The sequence below is a fragment of the Aquarana catesbeiana genome, linkage group LG02, assembly GCF_042186555.1.
Source record: "Aquarana catesbeiana isolate 2022-GZ linkage group LG02, ASM4218655v1, whole genome shotgun sequence".
In the NCBI taxonomy this organism is placed as follows: domain Eukaryota; kingdom Metazoa; phylum Chordata; class Amphibia; order Anura; family Ranidae; genus Aquarana; species Aquarana catesbeiana.
In genome coordinates this window covers 339,810,922-339,836,496 of record NC_133325.1, presented here as the reverse complement: position 1 = coordinate 339,836,496, position 25,575 = coordinate 339,810,922, and the positions used below count along the sequence as shown (strand labels likewise).

The window sequence follows — 25,575 nt, the reverse complement described above, 5'->3', positions numbered from 1 at the left end:
ATTAGCTCCGTGGACTCCAATCTGAATTTGGCTAACACCTTTGGTATCAGTTGAAACGGGGGAAAAGCGTAGGACAGATGGAAGTCCCACTTGTGAGCTAACGCATCTACTCCGAGAGCTTGATCCTGTCTCTGAAGAGAGAAAACTGGAATTTTTGCATTTTCCTGTTTTGCAAAGAGGTCCACTTGGGGATAACCCCAACTCTTGGAAATTGTTTCGAATAATTCCTGATTGAGAGACCACTCTGCTTCCTTTATTTCTTTCCTGCTGAGGAGATCTGCTAAGGTGTTTTCCGTCCCCTTCAGATGGACTGCTGATAGAGAGGCCACATTGTTCTCTGCCCATCTTAGGATCTGATGCGCTAGACCCATTAGGGTTTTGCTTTTTGTGCCCCCTTGCTTTGTTAAATATAATACTGTCGTCATATTGTCTGACAATATTTGGACATGTTGAATCACTAGAAATTCCCGGGGGGAGAGGAGGCTTAGGTGAACAGCCTTTAACTCTCTCCAATTTGAAGATCTTCTCGCTTCTGGTTTGGTCCAAACTCCCTAAATCGTTTTTTCTTCCAGATGAGCTCCCCATCCCCATGTGCTGGCATCTGTAATCAGCCTTCTGGTTACCGGAAAGACCCAAGGAAGCCCTTTTGAAATGTTTCAAAGGTTCCTCCACCACCAGAGTGATCTTTTTGCTCTTGCCCCCATGTTGAATTTCTTCTCCAGAGGTTCCTGGTATGACCAATTCATCAGAATATCCGATTGCAGAGGACGGGCATGCAACCTGGCCCACTGTACCGAAGGAATTGCTGCTGTCAACAGTCCCAGAGCGGACATGGCTTGTCTTACAGAGATCTCTGCGTTGGATTGAAGTGTTTTCAGGGTCAACTGCATCTTCTCTATTTTCTCCTAGGGTAGAAAAATTCTCTGTTCTATCGAGTATTTTGTACCCCAGAAACCTTACCCTTTGAGATGGAATTAAGTTTGACTTCTGAAGATTGAAAAGCCATCCCAAACCTCTTAGATGCGTTTGAACTGTCTGTAGGTTGACCTCTACTTGACCCTTTGAGTCTGGAAACAGTAGCAGGTCGTCCAAATAGGCTTCAGTCTCAGGGGCTCCAAAGATTCCGCCATCACTTTTGTGAATACCCTGGGAGAAGAGGAAAGACCGAAAGGCAGAGCCCGAAACTGCAGGTGCCAAATCTCTCCCCCCCCCCCCCCCCCCCCCCAGATTGACTGCGAGACGCAGGAACCTCTGTGATGGGGCGCTATTGGTATATGGAGATAGGCATCTCTCAAATCGATGGAAGCCATATGACATTTGGGGGTTAGCAAATTCCTCACTGAGAAAATCGTATCCATCCTGAATTTTCTGTATCGATTTAGAACAGGGGTCCTCAAACTTTTTGAATAGGGGGCCAGTCCACTGTCCCTCAGATTGTTGGGGGGCCGAATCAATGCAGCCGCACCAGTGCCCAGCAAGGCAGCCAGCCTGACCTGTGCCCAGCAAGGCAGCCAGCCTGACCTGTGCCCAGCAAGGCAGCCAGCCTGACCTGTGCCCAGCAAGGCAGCCAGCCTGACCTGTGCCCAGCAAGGCAGCCAGCCTGTCCAGTGCCCAGCAAGGCAGCCAGCCTGTCCAGTGCCCAGCAAGGCAGCCAGCCTGTCCAGTGCCCAGCAAGGCAGCCAGCCTGTCCAGTGCACGGGGATTAGTGAGAGGAGCGCCGTGGGACTTACCGCTATGAACAGGCAGCCGCGAGGAGAATCCTTGTGAAGCTTTCCCGCGCTGGAGCGGGCTCTGTGTCTCTGCCCCCACTCTGGACAGTGCCCGAAATTAGTACCGTTTCCCCCTATGAAGCGGGGTACGCAGGGAAAGCATCTCTCCGGGCGGACCGTTGTGGGGGCTCCAATGCCCGAAAGGCAGGGAGGGCCGGGTAAAAGACCTTGGCGGGCCGTAGTTTGAGGACCCGATTTAGAACCTTCAAATTGAGAATCAGGCAGAACTTTCCTGATGGCTTTTTGACCAGAAAAATGTGGGAGTAAAACCCCTTCCCCTCTTGATCTTTCGGAACCTGGGAAATGACCTTCTGTTGCATCAGTTCCTGTAACAGAGACTTCATGGCCAGAGCCTTTTCCCGATCCTTTGGCAGGTTTGTGATGTAAAACCGATTTGGGGGGCTTTGTGAGAATTCCAATTGATAACCCTTTTTGATTAACCCCAGAACAAAAAGGACTCTTTGTTGTTTTTTCCCAAATTGGTAAGAAGTCCTGTAGTCTCCCCCCTACTAGATGGTCTTTGTTTTTTAGGGGTTTGTTCTGGGGTTCTAAAGAGTACCCCACCTCTACCTCTTCCTCTGAGAAGACCAGGGTCTCTTCTGTGTGTGGTCCTTTTCCTTATCGGCTTGACAAAAAGGACAAAAATTTTTTCCTCTGCTGTACAGTTTTCTTCTGTGGGAAAGCTTTCTTCTTATCTGCTGTCCTGTCAAGGACAGTCTCCAGTTCTGGCCCAAACATCAGGTCTCCTGAAAAGGGAATTCCGCACAGTTTTACTTTAAAAGCTGAATCCCCTGACCAGGTCTTTAACCAGAGTGCTCTTCTTGCTGAGTTAACAAGCGCAGAGGACCTGGCTGACATCCTGATAGATTCTGCAGAGGCATCTGCCATATATTTTACTGCCTTAAGCAGGGTAGGGAAGGACTCCAATAAGTCTTTTCTGGAGGTACCTGCAACTACATGGTTTTTAAGTTGATCTAACCAACACTCCAGATTCCTAGCCACAACTGTAGCCGCCATTGCTGGCTTAAGATTAGCTAGAGAGGAGTCCAAGGCTTTCTTCAGTAGCCCATCTGCCCTCTTATCCATAGCATCTTTGAGAATACCCATGTCCTCAAAAGCTAAATCAGTTTTCCTAGATACTTGAGAAAAAGCAGCGTCTATCTTTGGTTTTTTATTCCACAACAGTTCCTCATTCTCCTCAAAAGGAAACCTCCTTTTGAGGGCTTTGGAAAAAAAAAAAAACTGTCCTTTCTCTGGATCCTTCCATTCCTTTTTAATAGTGTCTGTTAACACTTTATGCACAGGGAACACCCTGTGTTTAATTTCCTCCAGCCCCAGGTACATCTTGTCATGCACGGACAGCTGAGCTTTTTCTTCCTGGATCTCCAGGGTAGTATAAATTGCCTTGAGTAATTCATCCACCTCCTCAAGTGAAAGCTTATATCTAGATGATCTTGACTCTTCTTCCACCTCCTCCTCCTCTTCATCAATGGTTGAGGGTGGAATGCTTTCCCTTTCCTCCTCCGACTCACTTTCCACCTGTCTGGAAGTGGACTGAGGGAAACTGGAGTGAGAACTCTGTTCTTGGCTGGAACTCTGGCCGCGTTTCACAAGGGAACGCACTGTCCCTAGGGCCTCTGCTAATTCTTTCCTCACAGAAGATAAGAGCTCTTTGCACTCTTGTGAGGATTCTTCTTTTACTAAATCCACAATGCAGGATTTGCACAGTGGTTTGGGCCAAGAGTCCCTTAAAGGACTTTTGCAGGAGGGGCACTTTTTCCCTGTTCTCTCTGATTTGGCAGTAGCTTTCTGAAACAGAGAAACAAGACAAAGCCAGGTCCTTAGAACTAAGGCTTCAGAGAAAAGTAGTACCTCCAGCCAACACCCTAAGTGCCCAGAGTCTCACTCCTTTGCAGAACTGCTAATGGAAACGGTTACCCCATAGCAGACAGCAGCAGGTTTTGAATAACCACATAAAAGTGATATAAAAGGAAAGAGGTGCTACTGCACCTCTCCTACCTGGGCGCCTGCATCCACCATTGCTGCTGACGATTCCGCTGTCTCCATAGTGCAATCCGCAGCTGCTGCACTGTGTACTAGGCTCCATGTGCCAAACAAAAGGAAGTCCCGGCCAGAGGACCCGCCCCTTCCTCCTGCGTTCCAGCAGCAGGAACCAATCGCTGCTACGCCTCCCACCGGAACTGGCGTCATTCGCTGTCCGGGATTCGGCGCCGCCATGCAGAGGCCTGGTATGGACGCTCTTACTGAGCACAACCGCGGCCCCCGAACACCCCGGGTGGAAAAACTTCCGGCAGACCATTACTCCTGTGAACCGGAGAAGGAAGGGACACCGGAGCACCCCCCTCACGTGCGGGAAGGAGCTGGGCTGGTCTGACTACCCAAACGTGGAGGTCCTGCCAAAACCCTCTCCTTGGAGAGAGCGCAGCCCCTCTGGTTCCCCAAGCAGTGCTTCCACCATGGCGGAGGAAACACTAAAACTGACAGCATGGTGGAAGCAGCTGCTTTTTAAAGGGGCGTTGTCACGCAGTGTTTCCTGTCTAAGAGGGGGAGCTGCGCTCTCTCCAAGGTGCTGTCCTGAAAGGCGAAGGGAGGAAAAAAAAAAAAAAAAAAAAAATCCTGGCTTCGATCGTAGCGGTGAGTCAGTAGAAGCACCGGAGGGTGGCGGGAAGGGGGGGCATCCCCTCTCGCCTCCCATAAGAACGATCAAGCAGTGGAACAGCTGCTATGATCATTCTTATGGTGTAGGGAATCGCCGGCTGAAAAAGCTGATATCTGAATGATGCCTGTAGCTGCGGGCATCATTCAGATATCCACGCACAAAGTCAAGGACGTCATGACGGTGGGTGGGAACTGGTTAAAAATTTCAGGGTAGATTGCAGGGATGGCTGAGCATGGAGGGATGGATGGAAGTGACTGCAATTGTCACTGAGCAGCGCTGTGGGCACTACAGATGCAGCCCACAGTGGTGCTGCCATCCAATCCCTCCCCCTCGATCGGTACACAGAGGGGAGGGAGGAACTGGCGTCATGACATGACACCGGTTTGTTTACATGTGATCGCTCCGTCATTTGACGGAGCGATCACATGGTAAACGGCCGCGATCAGCGGCCGTTTACCGTGATGCGCCGGGTCCTCTGGACCCGGCGGTCATGGAAGTTCCCGGGTGCGCGCGGGAGCAACATTCTGGAATGACGTCCACCCAGAACTACCCGACCGTGCTGCAGCCTTCTTTCGGCTATGGCCCGGTCGGCAAGTGGTTAAATGGGATAATAATGAAGCTGCTTTGCTGGTGATACTGATGGAGTTAATGCAAACAAAATTTTCAAAGGCTTTTTTTTCCTAGTGATAAAGATTATGTTTTTTTTTTTTTTATTTGGTGCAAGTTACCACAACACTATTATCCCGTCGTTTTTAAGAAAAAAGATACAACTATGTTGGTGTCCCTTGTCAATTTTACATTGTATTTTTTAAAATGTAACTGCCTACTACCCAACTGTCATATGAAGTCAAACACATAGCCAAGTATTATTCTCCACAGCCAAGTATTATTCTCTGTTATTGTGCATTAAAAAAAGAAAACAAAATGAAATTAGACATGCTATCTGCCAATAGAACTTAACCAAAAAGTGCATTCTATGCATCCAAAAAATATAGAAAATATACCAAATCAAAATCATTATTCAGCCAAAAAAAATAATGTCAATGCAGAAACTCCAAGGCCAATAATAAATAACACATTATCTCCTCCGATTCCACAACATGTCTGGTTGACGAACGGCCGTTCAGAAACGAACTGAAAAGCACAAAATGAAAAGCGCTATATGAAAGACAAAAGAAAAGCGTGAATTGAAACTCAAACTTCTACTAACGCGAAAATTAGTAGAAGGAGCCCAAAGGGTGGCGCTAAAGAGCTGAAAAACCACGTAGTACGTCACTTCGTTCGTGATTGTTGGCCAACATATGTGTGGCAGTGTGTATGCAAGATAAGTTTGGGCCAACGCCCTTCGGACAAAATTCTACGGTTTTGTTGGCCAACAATCTGATAGTGTGTACGAGGCTTTAGGAAAATTCACACGAAAATTCTCAGAACGTTCGATAGATTTAATTTGCTTTTAACATTTGTTTGAGATAAATGCACTTTGCTGAACGAAATCCACACTGATAGAAGTTCAAAATTCTACCCATCCATGGGCAGCTTAAGGGGAAGAAAAAAAAAAAAAAAAAAAGAAGGGGGACACCAGACAGTGCAAGAGTTTTTCTTTATTGCATGCCTTACGTTCACATAGCAAGTTAGCATGATAAGAAAACAAGCAGAACAACTTGAACTACCACTGATGCATGCCAACTAACTGAACCCTTTATTATGTAAATATTTGCAGTGTAACTAAAGCATAAAATAAAATAAATATTTCATATGAGGAAGAGGGGGGCTTTACTAGGTTCTCTAGGCTTGTCTAGAATATAAGTCCTTCTGAAGACTTCTGCATTTTTCTACTTTCAAAAGTAACACACAGCACCTACAGTATTTGTGTACAATTGCCCATGCAGTTCTGTGCAACCCTGAGATATTAATCTTACAGCACATCGCAAACGTTTCTCATACAATAAGACCAGGACCGATGTCTCCACATTGCTGTTATTGCACAAATATGCATACTTAGGAAGGACAATGGAGAACCATACGTTTGTACAACAAACATTTGAAAATCACTTGCAGGTTACAATTCCACATTAAACTGCTGTGTTCTGAAGAGATTAAAGTGGAACTCAAGGTGGGGGGGGATTATTAATTGAGTATTGCTCTATTAAAAGAAGTTACTTTGAATCAAGATCATGCCAGGTCCAAATCACTGCCGTCTACTGGAAAAAGTATTATTTTGCCACCCCCTCCATCCACTCACAAAATGTCTTCTGCTCACAAAATACAAGGCATTATGTGAATAGATAGAAAGAGAAATCCTCATCTCCATTCACAGAATGGCTTGCAATTTGTGAACAGACTATAAAAACATTCTGTAAGAGGGGGGGGGGGATGAGAAGGTGCAGCTAACCTACACTTTTCCTTCCTTTAGAAGACCTGGAACACTCAGTCTTAATGCAGGATGTACAAAACCGGCTGTGCCCTTAAGCAAAGATGCTAGGATTTTGTTTTCAGTAAACGGCATCAATCTCAAACTGGCAAAATCATAGTTCTGCTTTAAAGGGGTTGTAAACCCTCGTGTTTAAGGTGAAAAAACTTCTGACACTGACTGGCCCCCTGTTTTATGAGCCCATTCGTTCCCTCGACGGAGACGCGCTCTTCCTCTGTGCCCGTTGTCTCGGCTCTTGATTGGATAGATTGATAGCAGCGCAGCCATTAGCTCCTGCTGCTGTCAATCAAATCCAATGACGCGGGCGCCGAGTCCGACATTCTGTGTGATTGTACACAGATGCAGGACTCAGGAGTGCACCCGCACAGGTGTCCACCTTAGGAAAGCCTTCTCCATCGTGGACACGCAATGCGGGGGAGGAAAGTAGGGCTGAAACAACTAATCGATTAATCGACAACTAATCGATTATGAAAATAGTAATCGATTAATTTCATAATCGATTAATCGGCCAGTAACATAATGGGGTTGAAAAAACCCTAAAATGAGCCCTTTATGGTACAAAAAGAGCAAATAATCGCTACTGCAAATATTACTTTCACAGTTCTACACTAAAAAAAATTAACCCCTTACAGTAGCGATTATCTGCTTTTTTTTGTACTATAAAGGGCTCATTTTAGTTTTTTCGCCCCATTATGTTACTAAACGTCTTAGACCTGGTTCACATCTATGTGTTTTTTGGTGCTTTTTGCAGAAACGCACTACAGTTTATTCACACGGTTTCCTATGGGACACGTTCACGTAAAACGTGATTTTTTGGTTCAATATACTTCAATAGAGAAGCTGCAGAAAAGCATGTAATGTGTTTTTGCAGCAATATGTGTTTTTTAATCTGCCCAAAAAAAATGCAGAAACGCAAATTGCAGCAAAATCACACGCACAAAAATCAAAACGCACAGCGAAAAGCACTGCAGAAACAGATGAAAAGCAAACTGCATAGGTGTGTACTGAGCCTTATGCTGGCCACACCGATCAATTTTCAGATGTGAATATTCAGACGAAAAATCTTTGTACATTCGCTGAATGAAAGAACAAACGTTCTTACAATAACATTTTTTTTGAAGGAAGACATTGTTTATGTTTTTAATAAAAAAAATTTGATTACTGAGTCTGATGATATTTACCAGATTCACCCTTTAATAGTATATACACAGTATATATCCTCCAATAGTATATACAGTATATCTCCTCTAATAGTTTATACAGTATATTTCTTCTAATAGTATATACAGTATATCTCTTCTGTCTGTTATGCTCAGAGTGGATTCGATATTTTGCTCCCTAACCATATAGTTGGTTATTTATATTTACCACTGCATAGAGATATTTAAGAATAAATTACCTTTTTTTTAAAACTGTACACATTAACTAAATTATACACCACACTTTTTTTAAGGTTATTAACCGAATAATCGATTAATCGAAACAATAATCGGCCAACTAATCGATTATGAAAATAATCGTTAGTTGCAGCCCTAGAGGAAAGTATGACTTTTTTTTTTTTAACAGAGGGTTTACAACCCCTTTCATAGTGCTAATAGAGCACCACTACATCTTAAGTTGGGCAGCAACACCATATTTAACCTACAGCCAGTGCGGCATGCAAAATATAAAAGGACACATCCTACCCCTACGTGGCATAGAGTAACAGGAGAGTTAGGAGCAGTAGAATTGTTTTCAAAACTACTTATTAGACACAAAGCACCTATGTGCGCCCTCAGAAGGAATCTCATGTTCCAGCTGAATGACCGCACACTTGATACATCCTATGTTCTGTATATCACTTGATAAACAGCCTGTGAAGTATGTAAAGCACATACAACAGTACTCTATGAATGGATGGCCAGATACAGGTTGTCAAACTTCATTCAAAATGTTTTTTTCTTTTGTATAGAGTGGTAAAGGTCAGACCTTTTTTTGCTTTATTACAGTGGGTGTCCCCGTTTGACAAGAAGCCACCTGTTAAAGCTTGATAAATGACGAGATAGGCTTTACATAATAACCTTAAAAACACAATACACCCTCTGCCGGGGGGGGGGGGGGCATGCCCTGAACAGGCATGTGAACAGCGGTGTTTCATGGAGCTCCCGCTGCTGATCCCATCACCAATCTGCTTATCAGCACTCATTCCCCTCACAGACGGCCCAAACTGCTCCAGGACGCTGCCGGGACACTGCTGGCGACTCTTGCCCACCCCTTTCTGCAAGCGTGCTAACCCCAGGGGCACAGTGAGTAAGATGGGCAAGTCCACTAAAAAGGACTCCCCCCACGATATGCCGTTCTATACTCAGAAGCTACCTGGCCCAAATAGTCTGGAGACACAAGGGGATCTGAATACAGCACAAGCTATGCCACTGCCTGGAGGAGAGCACACTGACACAGAGCTGACATGCAGGAGATGGAGGGGGAGGAAGATTTACAGCCCACAATCAGTGACATTCCACTGTAAGAGACCAAATCCAACTCTCATCCGGCGAAAGCCAAACAATGTCCTTATCGGACATCAATATTTAGACAAGGTCACTCTTCTGCACCTCTCCCCAGCGAATAAGAGGGCTCTAGAGTAGACTCCCCTATTAAAGTAGGGGAGTCTACTCTATTAAAGCTCTGCACTGGTCAGCTGCTACTACCTCGGAGTGTTGAGGAGCCAATGGGGGGTGGGGGAAGATATACGTGTTGCATCCCAGGTCCACCGTGACCATCAGTACATTGTCGTTGGCAGTCACAAGGAGTTTCTGTCTCATGCTGTTTTAACTTTTTTAGAACGTGAGTACAATGATAGAAGACTTTACTTGTGTAATTCAATAAATGATCTTAAAAACGGTATCACACTATTGCAAGTATTATTTCTTTTCATGGAGATTAACTTCTGCTTGGTGAGGAGTGCTGCTAATTAAAGAACCCCGTCTGCTGTGGACGCAACTTCATCCAGTCTGAGCAGCCCTTTGGGTGTTATCACATTGCTTATACGCCGAGCATGAGAGTGCAAGGCAATATTTTTTGGCGAGTGCGGCTCCATAAGAGTGAATCACAATCACAGTCGGTGTGGTGAAGGAGATGTTTATGATACAGGAAGATTGAGGTTTGGATCCACTTCCTGCATGGACTTTATTTCAGTTTCATTTTTGTATGAACTGGTTATAGATTTTTTTGACCCGTTTTATGGTTTCCTTTTTTTCAAAGGAAAGGTTCTAGCACTTATTTGCAGCATCACGATTATACACCATAAAATTGTTTGGTATAGCTTAGCACCTACTACGGATTACACATTATATGGTTGTTTGGCACGGCTATAGCACTTTCAACTGTTGTGTCTTATATTATTGGTCATCACTAGTTATGATTCTCTATTAGCGAATCAGTCATGGTATTTACAGCGCCACTATTCTATTTCATTTTATTTATCTAGAACACTTTTTCACATTATTTTCTTTTAAGTTGGCGGCTACAGGTATTATAGTTTGGTTTGCACCATAGCGCAGTGGTGGTTCAAGTTTTTGCGCGTGACACTTGATCACCGATTTTGAATACACTCTGATCAATCAGGCTTCATGTCACTTCAATCCACAGCTATTAATATATGAAGGGTCTACCTTAATATCAGGCCGATAATATGGGAAATCAAGCGCTCCTGTCACTGTCACAGAATGGCCCTGCCTGTGGCAAACTCTGAGACGCTTTGGCTTGGGTGAGGTTTTTATCTTGTGGGTTCAACTGCTGTATCACTCCCCTATGGCCTCTATCAGGGAGGGAGGAAGGTTTTGGTTGAAGATGCGCTCTCTACAGGGTGTCATTGGGTTTACTGAATACAGCCCAATCTGGCACAACTCTGTATACACAGAGCTGGTGAAGCTGCCTTGTGCAGGGATACGGGAATGTTGGTGCATCACTCATTTGAGGCAGGTCTTCCAAAGTTGAGTCCTCCGCTCCTTTGGAGACTTGCAATCTGCTTACCACCTCCCCTCCACGATGCCCTTCTATTACCACCAGCTTCACCATGCTGTTCACTCTCAGGGCCTGTCAACTGACTGGTCCTGATATGTTTAATCAGCACAAGACACTAAGGGGTTTATTTCCAACTGCTATGGGATGCTGCTACCTATCTAGAGGGGTTCCCCTGTAATGCCAAGAAAAAAATGGGAGCAAGATGTGCGTCTAATTGAAAATGAGTTTTGGGATAATGCTCTTGAATCAGTATTGCAAAGCTCACTTAACACGGCACAGACTCTCCCAACTATACATTGTGCTTAGGGTGCATTAAACCCCCTAAAACTATATCACATGGGCGTACTGCAAACTTCACTGTGTGCCTAATGCAATGTTATGACAGGGGACCCGATACATCTCTTGTGGCGCTGTCCCAAACTACATCGTTACTGGGCAGCAGTGGCTAACACTATAAATTCAGTCCTCCATGTTACAATACCTTATGAACCCACCAGATGTATTCTGGGTATCCTGGACGATCTTCCACTTACTGATCTTCAAAAAACTGCGGTTAACAGAGCCCTGTTTCAGGCCCGCAAGCTCCTCCTATTGCAGTGGAAAAGTGTTAGGGCCCCTGCACATAAAGACTGGGTTTCAAGTATGGGACACACCCTTAGGCTTGAGAGATTAATATTCCAGCATTGTGGATGCTCATACAAGTTTGACAGGCTATGGGATGACTGGCTGGCAGTACCTGGGTTGATACCTGTGGACTTAGTAATAAGTAGAATGTTGAGTTGAACTTTGCAACACAGCGATTACGGATACTAATGGAATTGCTCTCCTGTGTCTTTAGCTGAATATGAGGGGCCTCCTTAAGATTTGTTATCAGACCATATGGCTTTATAATGCTCTTCTTCTATGTATGCTGTATGAGCACTCACTTGTCTATTTCATTGTGACATGCTCTGTATAACACATGCATGCCTTGTGATTTCACTAATGTCGTATATTTTGGCTTATTAAAGCCCAATAAACTTTATTCCCAATTTAAAAAATGCAGCTAAAAAGGGGATAGTGGACAAGTGCCTCAGCCACAAGATTTTACTATGCCCCAAACTCATGTGCGAACGAGCCCTAATGCAACATAGTGCGGCCAGTTAGTCTCTCTGATCACCACCGCACCAGTCACAGTGTTGCCAGGTCAATGAAGCCAGCAACAGCATTCCTTATCACTGCCACCAGAATAGTGTAAGCCAGCAACGGTGTCCAATTTTCACCAAACCAGTCGCAGTGTAACCAGACCAGTGTAACCCAGCAATAGTGTTCCTGCTCACCATCACACCATTGCAGTGTTGCCTCTGCCTGCCAACTGAACTGAACTTGGCTATGGACTACGCGTTTCTGCCTGCCGCCTGGACCCATCCTTTGCCTATTTGCTGACCATGTCTTTGCCTGTTACCTGAATGGACCCATAAGCACATCTGACTGGCTATGTTCCTGAAAGACATCAGTCCTAGCCACCCGCTGTTGACAAGTGCACTCCTGAAACCACACCTACCTTTCTTTAGCCTCCTGTACTTCCTGGCCAGTGAACCTGGGAATTCTGGGGGCAGCCACATACCACTACTGTGCTTTCTTGGCTTATAGCAATCCTAGATCCCATAGGTAATGCTACACCAAGCTATATTCCCTGACCACTCGTATCACAGCTACCATTACAGTACACCAGTTCTGATACAAGATACAGTGCCTGGTACATAGTCAGACCAAACAGTGAAAGTCTCACACGTGGTATCACCATACTCAGGAGGGAGAACAGAAATACCACTGGTATGAACCATCATGGGCACTGAAAACAGTAGAACCACAGCCACTATCTACCTGTACGGGGGGCTAATCACAGATGGGCATCAAGTAAAAGATACAGCCATACAGTGTCCAGAGATACAGGGTTTTCCGTATCAGTTCCACAGGCGACAGGATACCCCCGTCCATAGGACACACTTAAAACTGAAGCAGAGGCCTGGAGGAACACCTTTTAACTATTGGAGGTAACGTGCTTCCTGTTGTGATAGGAGGAAATCTACATCTCATGGGCTATCCAGGAAGACAACTGGGGATAATACATTTTGATTTCTTCTTGCATTTTTCAAAAACATAACATTTTCAATACCTTGAGGTGTTTGCTTTCAGGACAAATGGAAGAACGTCCGCTGTCAAAACTACGTACCCACTCCCCCCCCCCCCCCCCCCCAAAAGAAAAAAACATAATCCAAATATGGCAGAGGAGGAGGAGAAAGAACGTAACTTCCCGCTTTGGATGAAGTTCAGCTTTAACATTAACAACTTTCCCTCAGTTTTTCTATATGAACCAGAGGACGATCATACCCCCTCAAACTGAAGTCAATAATGCAGTCCAGCTGATATACTCAAGGCCTCTTATTAATTTAGTTATACTTCTCTTAACTCTCTCTAGTCTACATTTCTTTATAAAAGAAAAAAAAGCCCTGCAATGTATGTAATGGAGGCAGTATAGTGAGCAAGCATTTTCATCGTAGAGTAGGAAATGTGTTACTGGGAGGATCACCAGGTCAGAATAAAGAAAACTAATGCAGCTAGCACATCTAAGGACTGGTAAAGCTGCAAGATATACATTTTTGTTCTTTGGTTTAAATACACTTCCGGGACCAGATACCTATAGAATTCAGCATTACCCACCCAAACCCACTACTTTTCCATTAAGTAGAGACAAACCCAGCAAAAAGCTGTATGTTTTTCCTCTTAACCCATACACAATGAGAAATACTTGCGTAATAGTCCAAAAGGACAGAAAACGGCCACATCGCTAAGCTGTCAAAGTCTATCTGGTTTCTATTTATTGTTGTACTATAGCCCCAAGGAACAAGAATTACAATTCCAAATCAAATCTCATTCTGGCTTTATCAGCTAAACTGCTGCCTGAGCAAACTGTACCAGTTGCACAAGATACCAGCAACTCATCCAGTATAACCAGAATAACTTTAAGTGGTTCTCAAGCCTAAACATTTTTTACTACTTCAGCCCTGGAAGAGTTTACCCCCTTCCTAACCAGAGCACTTTTTCAATTTGGCACTGCGTTGCTTTAACTGACAATTGCGCAGTCATGCAATGTTGTACCCAAACGAAATTTGCATCCTTTTTCCCACAAATAGAACCTTCGTTTGGTGGTATTTGATAACCTCTACGCTATAAACAAGAAAAGAGCGACAATTTTGAAAAAAAAAAAAAAACAAATTTTTTACCTTTTGCTATAATAAATATCCCCCAATTTAAAAAAAAAATAAAAAAATTTCTTCATCAGTTTAGGCTGATATATATTCTTCTACTTATTTTTGAAAAAACAAAAAAAAACAAAAAACGCAATAAGTGTATATTGATTGGTTTGCGCAAAAGTTATCGCGTCTACAAACTATGGGAAAGATTTATGGCATTTTTATTATTTTTTTTACTAGTAATGGCAATGATCTGCGATTTTTAGCAGTATTGCAACAAACAAATCGGACACTTTTTACATATTTTTGGGAATATTATACAGCGATCAGTGCTATAAAAATGCATCGATTACTGTGTAAATGTCACTGGCAGGGAAGGGGTTAACACTAGGGGGAGATCAAGGGGTTAAACGTGTGTTCCCTCAGTGTGTTTTAACTGTATGGGGGAATAGGACTGAGTAGGAGAGGAGACCTATCGCTGTTCCTACTACTAGGAACAAACAACATGTCTCGTCTCCTCTCCTCTGACAGCACAGGGATTTGTGTGTTTACACACACAAATCCCCGTGCTGGCCACGCGCATCGGGTCTCCCGCCGTGCAGCGGGCGCGTGCCCTCTGGTGGCCGAAAAGGGGAAGGACATACCCATACGAGATTTCGCCCAGGAGAGCCATTCTGCCGCAGTATATCTGCGTGAGCCGGTCGGGAATTAGTTAATGCATTCCTTGTATTAAGGTAAAAAATGTTTAGGTGTCAGCATCCCCCCTCACCGCCCCCCCCCCCCCAAACTTTTTTTTTACCTGATCCCTCATTCAATCCAGCGCCGTGTACGTCTGCAGCTCTTCTCTGGGGCACGGGGAGCCATTGGCTTCCAGTACTGTCAATCAAGGCCAGTGACAAGTGAGCGATGCCGAGTCCTGCTGTCTGTGTCAATGGACGCAGCAGTAGGGCTCGGTTGCGAGCATGCACAAGTGCCCCATGGGAACCAGCTTCCCATGGGGGCACTGGACAGAGGAGGGGCCAGGAGTGCCACTGGGGACCCTAAAAGTGGAGTTTCGCAGCCACTCTGTCCAATTCCATTGCACAGAGCAGGTATGTATAGACATTTATTTATTTATAATTTACCTACTATTGCAATCACTTTAACCACTTTCATACCACTGATCATCATATCATGTCCTGGGCTTTCAGCGGCGATATCTGAACAATGCCTGCAGCTGCAGGCATCATTCAGATATCCTTTTTTCTGCCAGTGATTCCCTGCACAATAAAAACAATCATAAATGGTCCCCGGTCATCTCTATGACTCTCGGAGGTTGGGCGCAAGGTTATGACGTCACATCGGGCCCCAGCAGTTGTAAACACTGCTGTGTGTTCGGCTGGAAATCCACACAAGATCTCTCCTTAAAAAAAGGGAAAGCGTAAAACTTATTATTTTTTTTTAAAATAAAATATCAAAAAAATTAAAAGGGCCCCTCGCGCGCAGAAGTGAACACATACGTAGGTCACGTCCGCATATGTAAACGAAGTTCAAACCACATGTAAGTGTTTTGAAAAATTGCTGCGCAGATACACGTGACATAAAAAATTGCAATGACTGCCATTTAATTCCCTAAGGCAAGGGTAGGCAACCTCAGCCCTTCAGCTGTTTTGAAACTACAAGTCCCATGAGACATTGCAAGACCCTAACAAACACAGGCATGATGGTATTTGTAGTTTCACCACAGCTGGAGGGCCGAGGTTGCCTACCCCAGCCCTAGGGTTTCAGAGAAAAAAAAAAAAAAAAAAAGGATATATAATTTTGGGAATTCTGAGTAGTTTTCTAGCAAAAAAAAAAAAAAAAAGTTTACGTGTATGAGAGGAATGCCGGAATTCGCCCAGCGTGGAAGCTGCTAGAAAGGATCTTCACCCTATAAACAAATATTTAAATGTCAGCAGTTACAAATACTGTAGCTGTTGACTTTTAAACAAACACACACTTACCATTCCCAGGATCCTTCTCTGTCAGTCTTCGAGTCCAGGCGCCAGCATCTTAACTGTAGGCAGCCGACTAACTCCCTGCAGCTTCACAGCTGGCTTGCCCACAAGCAGCACTGCACCCCAAGAATGGTCCCGCTGTCTCCTGGGACATGTGACATGTCCCAAGAGGCTGTATGGGAAGGAGGGTGGGGCCAAACTTCCGTTTGGATTTGTGGGAGGAATTATGCCTAACTGTTGGTGTCATTGGAAGGAATGGTGCCTCATCATTCTTGTCAGCAAGAGGAATAGTGCCTTGTATCAGTGAAAGATTAGTGCCCCAAGGGCTGGATAAAGGCACACAAAAGGCCCACTGTTTTGAGATCACTGGTCTAGAGTACCAGAAAATACTTTTACTTATTCAATCCCTCTCTCCCAAGACTCTTACTACCATGCGCCTGGTCCTCTGAAGCTCTTTCTCTTAAGCACTTTGTTGGTCAGTCGCAGCTGCAATGTACAATGCAGCAGCATTAGTTCAGCACTGTGAGCCTCGGTTCACACCAGAGGCGGCACGACTTGCAGGTCGCCTCACCGAGGCGACCTGCACACGACTGCCCGTGCGACTTGCAAAACGACTTCTGTATAGAAGTCTATGCAAGTCGCCCCCAAAGTCGTACAGGAACCTTTTTCTAAGTCGGAGCGACTTGCGTCGCTCCGATTAGAACAGTTCCATTGTACTGAACGGGACGCTACTTGTCAGGCGACCTAGGTCGCCTGACAAGTCGTCCTAGTGTGAACCGAGCCTAAGTGGGAATGAGAAGGGCCTGCCCACAACCTAAAGCATCAGAGATTTGAGCGCCGACTACCTGGAGGATTGAGGGTTAAATACAAGTTTTTTTCCCCAGGTACTCTAGACTAAAATGAACATTTATCCCTTGCATTGCACGAGGAACCCCGCTACAAGGGTGTGTGTTTTTTTCAGTTCGCCTGAGTTCTGCTTTAGTTCTTTAATAGTGGACAGAGTAGGGAAGGCTTAGACTCCCTGTCTGTATCCCTATATTTATCCAAAACAAAAATAAAAAGGGATGAAAAAATACAAAATATTGAGCTGTCAACAGAACAGGAACAGAGGGACATATCTTCCAAAGGGGACACCTGCAGCAGTTTCAACTAAGTGAGCATTTCCCTCACTTTATTGAGATGTCCTCTCACTTTCTGTTGTGGGAGGGGACAGGATGCAAAGAGAAATCTCCCCACTTAGACAGAAAAAGCAAAAAGACCTGGCTTTAGATATACTTTAATGCTCAGAAATTGAATTTGGCTTTCTACAAGCCAGCAAAGGTGCTTTGTGCTGGAGCAGGACTTTCATTGGGATAGCCATGCCCCCCCCCCCACCCTAAAAAGAAAATTATTAAAGAATGGGGGTGCAAACAAATAGAACTTCCAATTTAAATTTTCATTTGGTGCTCTGTCCAGCAAGTCTGTTATTTTTCAACTTGCTTTAAAGTGAAAGTAAAGTTGATGTGTGATCAAATTGCCGACAGGCAGGGTATTTATGACCCTATTGGTCTCTTCTGCCATAAATGCATCCTTCTGCCTGTCAGCTGTCATGTTCACTGAGCCATGCATGTGCAGCTCAGTGAACATTTGCGTTGATGTAACTCCCGCGCGGATGCGTGGGAGTGGCGTCATAACGGCCTGGCATATCAAGTGGCCAAAGGCACAGGACCCGGAAGGAAGACTGGGTCCCGCAGTATTAGCCCCAGCGCTGCACTGGAGGACACCATATGACAGGTAAGTCTACCATAATGAACTAGTATGCTGTACATACTAGTACATTATGTCATACCACACCTGGGGGGGGGGGGGGGTCCTTAAATACTTCAGACAAACCTGATTTCTTTTTATGAAGAGGTAAGTAAAACCTTGGACAGAGGGGTGGCTGTGGACGTGGTTTACTTGGATTTTGAAAAAGCGTTCGATACAGTTCCGCACACACGGCTCATGTGTAAGCTAAAGTCTACAGGGTTGGAAATATCAGTTTGTAAATGGATAGAAAACTGGCTAAAAGACAGAATTCAGAGAGTAGTGGTTAATGATTCTTACTCTGAATGGTCTAAGGTTATCAGTGGTGTACCCCAAGGTTCAGTGCTGGGACCCTTACTTTTTAATATCTTTATAAATGATACTGGGTCTGGGATCAAAAGTAACATTTCTGTCTTTGCAGATGACACCAAGCTATGCAGTGGAATAACGTCCTTATAGGATTTCTCCAATTTACAAGCCGACCTCAATGCACTGTCTAATTGGGCGACTATGTGGCAGATGAGGTTTAATGTTGAGAAATGTAAAGTTATGCACTTGGGGGCTAAGAATATGCATGCATCATACATGCTAGGGGGAGTACAACTGGGGGAATCCGTGGTGGAGAAGGATCTGGGGGTTTTGGTAGATCATAAGCTCAATAATAGCATGCAATGCCAAGCTGCGGTTTCCAAAGTGAGCAAAGTCCTTTCTTGTATTAAGAGAGGTATGGACTCCAGAGAGAGAGATATCATTTACCCCTGTTCAAATCATTACTAAGACCTCATCTGGAATATGCCGTTCAGTTTTGGGCACCACTTCTCAAAAAGGATATCGGGGAAATGGAGAAAGTGCAGAGAAGGGCAACCAAACTGATAAGAGGCATGGGGGAGCTCAGCTATGAGGAAAGATTAGAGGAACTGAATTTATTCACTTTTGAGAAGAGGAGAATAAGGGGGGATATGATCAACATGTTTAAATATATAAGGGGTCCATATAGTGAACTTGGTGTTGAGTTATTCACTTTACGGTCAACACAGAGGACAAGGGGGCTCTCTTTACGACTGGAGGAAAAGAGATTTCATCTCCAAATACGGAAAGGTTTCTTCACAGTAAGAGCTGTGAAAATGTGGAATAGACTCCCTTCAGAGGTGGTTCTGGCAAGCTCAGTAGATTGCTTTAAGAAAGGCCTGGATACTTTCCTAAATGTACATAATATAACTGGGTACTAACATTTATAGGTAAAGTTGATCCAGGGAAACACCGATTGCCTCTCTGGGATCAGGAAGGAATTTTTTTCCCCTGCTGTAGCAAATTGGAGCATGTTCTGCTGGGGTTTTTTGCCTTCCTCTGGATCAACTGTGGGTATAGTATTGGGTATATTTTTTTTTGTTTTTTTTGTTTTTTTATGGTTGGACTGGATGGACTTGTGTCTTTTTTCAACCTGACTAACTATGTAATACCAGGCACTGCAGGCACTGCCGCCCATCCCCCCCCAAGCAAATTTTCAGCGCTGTTACTTGTTAAATGACAATTGCACGGTCATGCTACACTGAACCCAAACAAAATTTTTTATCATTTTGTTCCCACAAATAGAGCTTTCTTTTAGTGGTATTTGATCACCTATGCAGGTTTTTTTTTTGCTAAATAAAAAAAGATAGAAAAAAAAAAAAAAAAGAAGTTTTTCTTTGTTTCTGTTATTAGATTTTGTAAAGAAGTAGGTTTCCTTCTTCACTGATGGTGCTGATGAGGCGGCACTGACGGGCATTGATAAGGTGGCACTGGCAGGCATTGCTGATGGGCACTGATTGGCATCCCTGGACATCTGGATGGGGGGGGGGCTGAGCTGATAATCAGTGCAGAACCCAGTCAGGAGAGCCGCCGATTGGCTCTTCTCTACTTCCATCTGTCAGATGCAAGTCAGGAAAAGCTGATAAACTGCTCTTCCCGTTTACACTGCGATCAGCGGTGATTGGACACAGCTGATCATGTAGTAAAGAGTCTCTGTCAGAGACTCTTTACCGAGATCGTTGTTGCGGTGGGTCAGACTGACAAGCCGCACCACGGACGCACACCAGACGTTATCCTGAAAGAGATCATAGGACGTCCAGTCAGGATAATGGGACCACTGTCTGGCCGCCATTCCCCTATAGGCCAGGCAGGAAGTGGTAAAAAATATATAGTATAATATAATATATATATATATATATATATATATATATATATATATATATATATATATATATATATATCTCTCAATCAGACTTTACTTCTGCTGTAAAGGACCAAGCTGTCCAGAGAAGGTCATAGTTAGAGGGTTGAGACAAACCATTTAAACACTGACAAGAGAGCTTACAATTACAGCTTTTTTTTGAATGGACAGTGAGGCAGGTCATCATATGACAGTTTTGGTAGATGTAAAGTTATTGTACAGAAATTGTAATGTGTTACAGAAAAGTTGTGCAGACACCAGTGTCCTGTGTAGGAGGCGGTCTACCCATAGGGGGTGTACGGGTGAGGTAATGCTGGTCATGCAGTGTTCACACAAGGCCGGCTATGAGCCATCCTGCGACACGCGCCACACCCCAGGCCGCCTCCTGCCCGCCGCCATGCCCCGTCCCCCCCTATTACCTGTCCCAGCCGCTCTCTATCTGCTGACAGAATAGACACCTCCAGCGGGCGGCTCAGAAGAGGACAATGACTGGGCGACACCTCCACAGCCCGTGCTCCTCCGTCCGCTCTCTGTACCGCAACGTCACCCTCCTGTCACAACCAATCAGGGGCCGGAAACACCCCCTGGCCTGTCGGAACCTACACGTAACCTGGACGTGGCACCGGCGTCTAGACGCCGCGCATGCTCAATGAGATATTATCAGACTTTTTATGCGCAACTTTATTTATACTTAAACAAATCACTGGTACGTTTGAGAATAGCGGGGAATTTCACCGGTGTGTTCTCCGCAGACCCTTCTGATGTAGTTGCAGTTGTACCCTTTTAATTAACACCTAAAATTCCAACACTCATGAAAAACGACGTTGTCCCTGTACCCAATCGCTTTCCTTTATCAGACTGAAGAGATAGAGGTGAAAATAAGAGGTGAATGCTGATTGGTGCTGTGTGTTCCGGGCTGCTATTGGCTATGGAGTGTATGGCGGGCGGGGTCATATGTAGCATGGAAAGATTTCTGCTTGTATCTTCCGGCTCGGTGTGTGCACTGAGGTGTGCTGTGCAGGTATGGAGTGTGTTGTGTGCTCAGTTGTATTTTGCTGCTCTTACCTGACCTGCAGCTGATTAAGGTCACGGGACTGGTTTCTTTGTAATAACCTGAGATTAGGGCCATAGAGTAAGATGGAAACCAGCAGTCTCCTGGTAGCTAAATACACATGTAATACGCATATGGGACCTATTTTACCTGACAGTATTTGTATTTCTGTCCATGCATTCCTCAGATTCATGTAGCTCTGCTACATAGATGTCGCCACTATTGTGTATCTAAACGCTTTTGTGTATTTTTATGTTTATGTGATGCAAATTGAAACCTAACTCACCAGCCACTTTATTAGGTACACCTTGCTAGTACCTGGTTGGACCCAGTGGCGGCTGGTGCTCAAATTTTTTTTGTGGGGGGGGCGCAAACAAACTGAAAAAAAACACATGCCGCCACTCGTGGCCCCCATCAAATGACGGCTATCATGCCCCCATCAAATGCCGCCACTCGCGGGCCCCCATCAAATGCCGCCACTCGCGGCCCCCCATCAAATGCCGCCACTGTGAACCCCGCCCGCTGTCTGCCCAGCATTTACCCCATCTTAGTGGCGGGTCTGGCAGTGGGTGACAGCGGCAAGCTGTGCAACGGCTCTTGTGTCCTCCATGCTTCCCCTTCCTCTGTTCTTCCATTGTGCTAGGTGTCCAATCGGAGTGCCCTCAGCTATTCAGGTGACGGGTATTAGACCCGCGCTTCCTGATTGGCGGAGAGGTGGTTCAGTGTTGAATATTTGCTTTTCTAACACATCTGGATGGACTGCGAGCACAATGCTCTGCTCTCGCAGTCCACCTTTTTTGAAGCCATTAGAGCCTATGGCTCTAATCAGGTGCTTCAAAAAAAAAAAACACCCCTGCCGCTGGAATTCAGGCGCCTGGTACCTGAAAAGGGGCTGGACACCTGATTAGGGGGTGGCAGCCATTGATAGATTCATGCAATGCAAGCTTAGTCATATGGGGGGTAGCGTGACAGAGGGGGCGGCGCCCTTGGTTGGACCCCTACTGCCTTCATTTTTCGTGGCATAGACTGAACAGGATGTTGGAAACATTCCTCAGAGATTTTGGTCCATATTGACATGATATCATCACACAGTTGCTGCAGATTTGTGGGCTGCACATCCATGATGCAAATCTCCCATTCCACCACATCCCAAAGGTGATCTATTGGATTGAGATCTGGTGATTGTGGAGGACATTGGAGTACAGTGATCTCATTGTCAGTTTGAGATGATTTGATCTTTGTGACATGGTGCATTATCCTGCTGGAAGTAGCCATCTGAAGATGGGTACACTGTAGTCATAAAGGGATGGACATGGTCAGCAACAATACTCAGGTAGGCCGTGGCATTTAAACAATGATCAATTGATACTAAGGGGCCCAAAGTGTGCCAAGAAAATATCCCCTACAACATTACACCACCACCACCACCAGCCTGAACCGTTGATACAAGGCAGGATGGATCCATGTTTTCATGTTGTTTACCCCAAATTCTGACCCTACCATCTCAGTGTTGCAGCTGAAATTGAGACTCATCAGACCAAGCCACATTTTTCCAATCTTCTATTGTCCAATTTTGGTAAACCTGTGCGAATTGTAGCCTCAGTTTCCTGTTCTTAGCTGCTGTAGCCCATCTGCTTCAGGGTTTAATGTGTTGTGTGTTCAGAGATGGTATTCTGCATACCTTGGTTTTAATAAGTGGTTACTTGAGTTATTGTTGCCTTTCTATCATCTCGTACCAGTCTGCCTATTCTCCTCTGACATTCGCAAGGCATTTTCCTCCACCCAACTGCCGCTCACTGGATATTTTCTCTTTTTCGGACCAGTCTCTGTAAACCCTAGATATGGTTGTGTGTGAAAATCCCAGTAGATCAGCCGTTTATGAAATACTCAGACCAGCCCGTCTGGCACCGACAACCATGCCACGTTCAAAGTCACTTAAATCCCCTTTCTTATCCATTCTGATGCTCAGTTTGAACTTCACCAAGTTGTCTTCACCATGTCTAGATGGCTAAATGCCATGAAATGCTGCCATGTAATTGGCTGATTAGCAATTTGTGTTACCAACCAATTGAGCAGGTGTACCTAATAAAGTGGCAGTGTATAAACAATTATGCATTGGATCAGTTTGTAAAACTATCAGAAAATACAATTTTTCTGCCGGTTTGTGATACCCAAGTCATGTGATCCTCCTCCTTTGCTCTGCATTGCACTCTAAAAACTGAGTGGAGCAAGCCCCTTTCTTCAGCCCTCTTAACGCTTCATAGCAGGAGCTCTCTTTGTGGCTTGTGATTTTCTGTGGGTGGATGTTTACGTGATTCTGCGTGCCGCATGTAGGAAGCCAATTTCCTTCAATGGGCTGCCCTATGCACGTTTGTTGCCCAAAGCCTGCTCCTATTTTGGTAACCAACTTCACACAATTTTTAAAGGCGCATTTTGCCACACGACAATCACAGGAAAATCGCACTGCATTTAGGGTGCCATTTATTTGCAACAATTGCCACACATTTTGGAATCGCGGGCAGAATCATGGAGAGTCCGCTTGCAATTCCAAATCACCAAGTGTAAATGGAGCCCATTAACACTGGGAAACGTGAATGTGAATTGCACAGGATTCTGAGGTGTGTTTCTGTGCAGTGCGATTTCAGCCCATTCAAAATGTATAGGCTGAAACTGCACCGGACCAAAAGAAGTGCATTTTTACCATGCGATCCGGTGCGGGCAAATGCACTGTTTGTGACCTGCATTTGGGGTGTCATTAACTTTGCACTAACGCCCGCTGCAGATCACAAGGGCAGTGTGATTTGAATGTGGTGTGGCAAACCGGTACCCCACACTGCATTTTAGTGTGAGCAGGCCCTTAAAGTGGTTGTAAAAAAGAAAAAAAACTGCGCATAGAGAACAAAATAAGCAGTCAACACGTCACTAGACAAACCGTGCAAAATGGAAATAAAAAAAAAAAAAAAAGTGCCGCTAAGTGAGCAAGTAAATAACGTGTGAGCCTGGAAAAGTAAAATAGGCAATGTGAACAAAACCAAAACATAAAAGTGAATAATAAACATCTATAGAGGGTCCATTAGGGTCGGTTCACACTGGGGCAACACGACTTACAGCGCGACTTAGCAAGGCGACTTCAACGCGACTTTGAGCAACTTACAACACGTCTTCAAGTCGCCCCCAGGACAGGCGACTTTGCCTGTGGCCAATCAGAGCTAATCAGCTCTTGTGACATACAGTACCTGCCCGCGAGAAGGTTCTCGGCGACAGGGTACTGTACATCTCGCGCTCGCTGCAATAGGAAAAACACATTTTCCTATTGCAGTGAGCGCAAGAAAGAATTCCCTTCGAGAACATACCAGGCCCTTAGGTCTGGTATGGATGTTAAAGGGAACCCCTTAAGCCGAAAAAATGGCTAGGAGGTCCCCCCAAAATCCATACCAGACCCTTATCCGAGCACGCAGCCCGGCCGGTCAGGAAAGGGGGTGGGGACAAGCGAGTGCCCCCCCCCCCCCCCGAACTGTACCAGGCCGCATGCCCTCAACATGGGGGGGTGCTTTGGGGCAGGGGGGCACCCTGTGGCCCCCCCACCCCAAAGCACCTTGTCCCCATGTTGATGAGGACAAGGGCCTCTTCCCGACAACCCTGGCCATTGGTTGTTGGGGTCTGCGGGTGGGGGGCTTATCGGAATCCAGGAGCCCCCTTTAATAAGGGGGCCCCCAGATTCCGTCTCCCCACCCTATGTGAATGAGCATGGGGTACATCGTAACCCTATCCATTCACCTGGGGGAAAAAAGGGGTCAATAAAAAAACACACTACACAGGTTTTTAAAGTAATTTTATTAGGCAGCTCTGGGGGTCTTCTTCCGACTTCGTGGGCCTCTTCCGACTTCTCTGGCCTCTTTTCCTGGTGTCCGGTTCTTCTCCTGCTCTCCGGTTCTTCTCCTGCTCTCCGGTTCTTCTCCTGCTCTCCGGTTCTTCTCCCGGGCTCCTCCGCTATCTTCTGCTCTTTTGCCGCTCTCTTGCTAGCGTTGGCCCAGTCTTCTCCATCATCTTGTTCCCTCTTCTCTTCTTCCGATGTTGACACAACGCTCTGTCCCACTGTAATGCCGTGTGCGCAGTGTGCAACGACTTATATAGGCATGGGGCGTGGTCACCGGGTGATGTCACCTGGTGACCCCGCCTCTTATGACGTCACAGTCCCGGGGCATGATGGGACTGTGACGTCATAAGGGGCGGGGTCACCGGGTGACATCACCCGGTGACCACGCTCCATGCCTATATAGGTCGTTGTGCACACGGCGTTACAGCGGGAGAGTGCATCATGTCAACATCGGAAGAAGAGAAGAGGGAACAAGACGATGGAGAAGACCGGGCTAACGCTAGCAAGAGAGCGACAAAAGAGCAGAAGAACTGGACACCGGGAGAAGAGAGCGGAGGAG

At 45.4% G+C, this 25,575-nt stretch overlaps 2 protein-coding genes across 6 annotated transcripts in view; one reads left to right on the top strand and one right to left on the bottom strand.

Annotated features, from left to right (window-relative positions):
- Positions 1 to 20,700, bottom strand: part of TFG (trafficking from ER to golgi regulator) — a 63,915-nt gene extending 43,215 nt beyond the window's left edge. For 2 of the 5 annotated variants that reach the window (XM_073614881.1, XM_073614882.1), the window contains exon 1: positions 20,508 to 20,700. The gene's annotated coding sequence lies outside the window, so the exon portion shown is untranslated. The remainder of the gene's footprint in view (positions 1 to 20,507) is intronic. The other 3 variants (XM_073614880.1, XM_073614879.1, XM_073614878.1) reach the window with 3 other exon arrangements.
- A 290-nt stretch (positions 20,701 to 20,990) lies between these two features.
- GEMIN8 (gem nuclear organelle associated protein 8) overlaps positions 20,991 to 25,575 on the top strand; it is a 90,678-nt gene continuing 86,093 nt past the window's right edge. The window contains exon 1 of the mRNA XM_073614877.1: positions 20,991 to 21,109. The gene's annotated coding sequence lies outside the window, so the exon portion shown is untranslated. The remainder of the gene's footprint in view (positions 21,110 to 25,575) is intronic.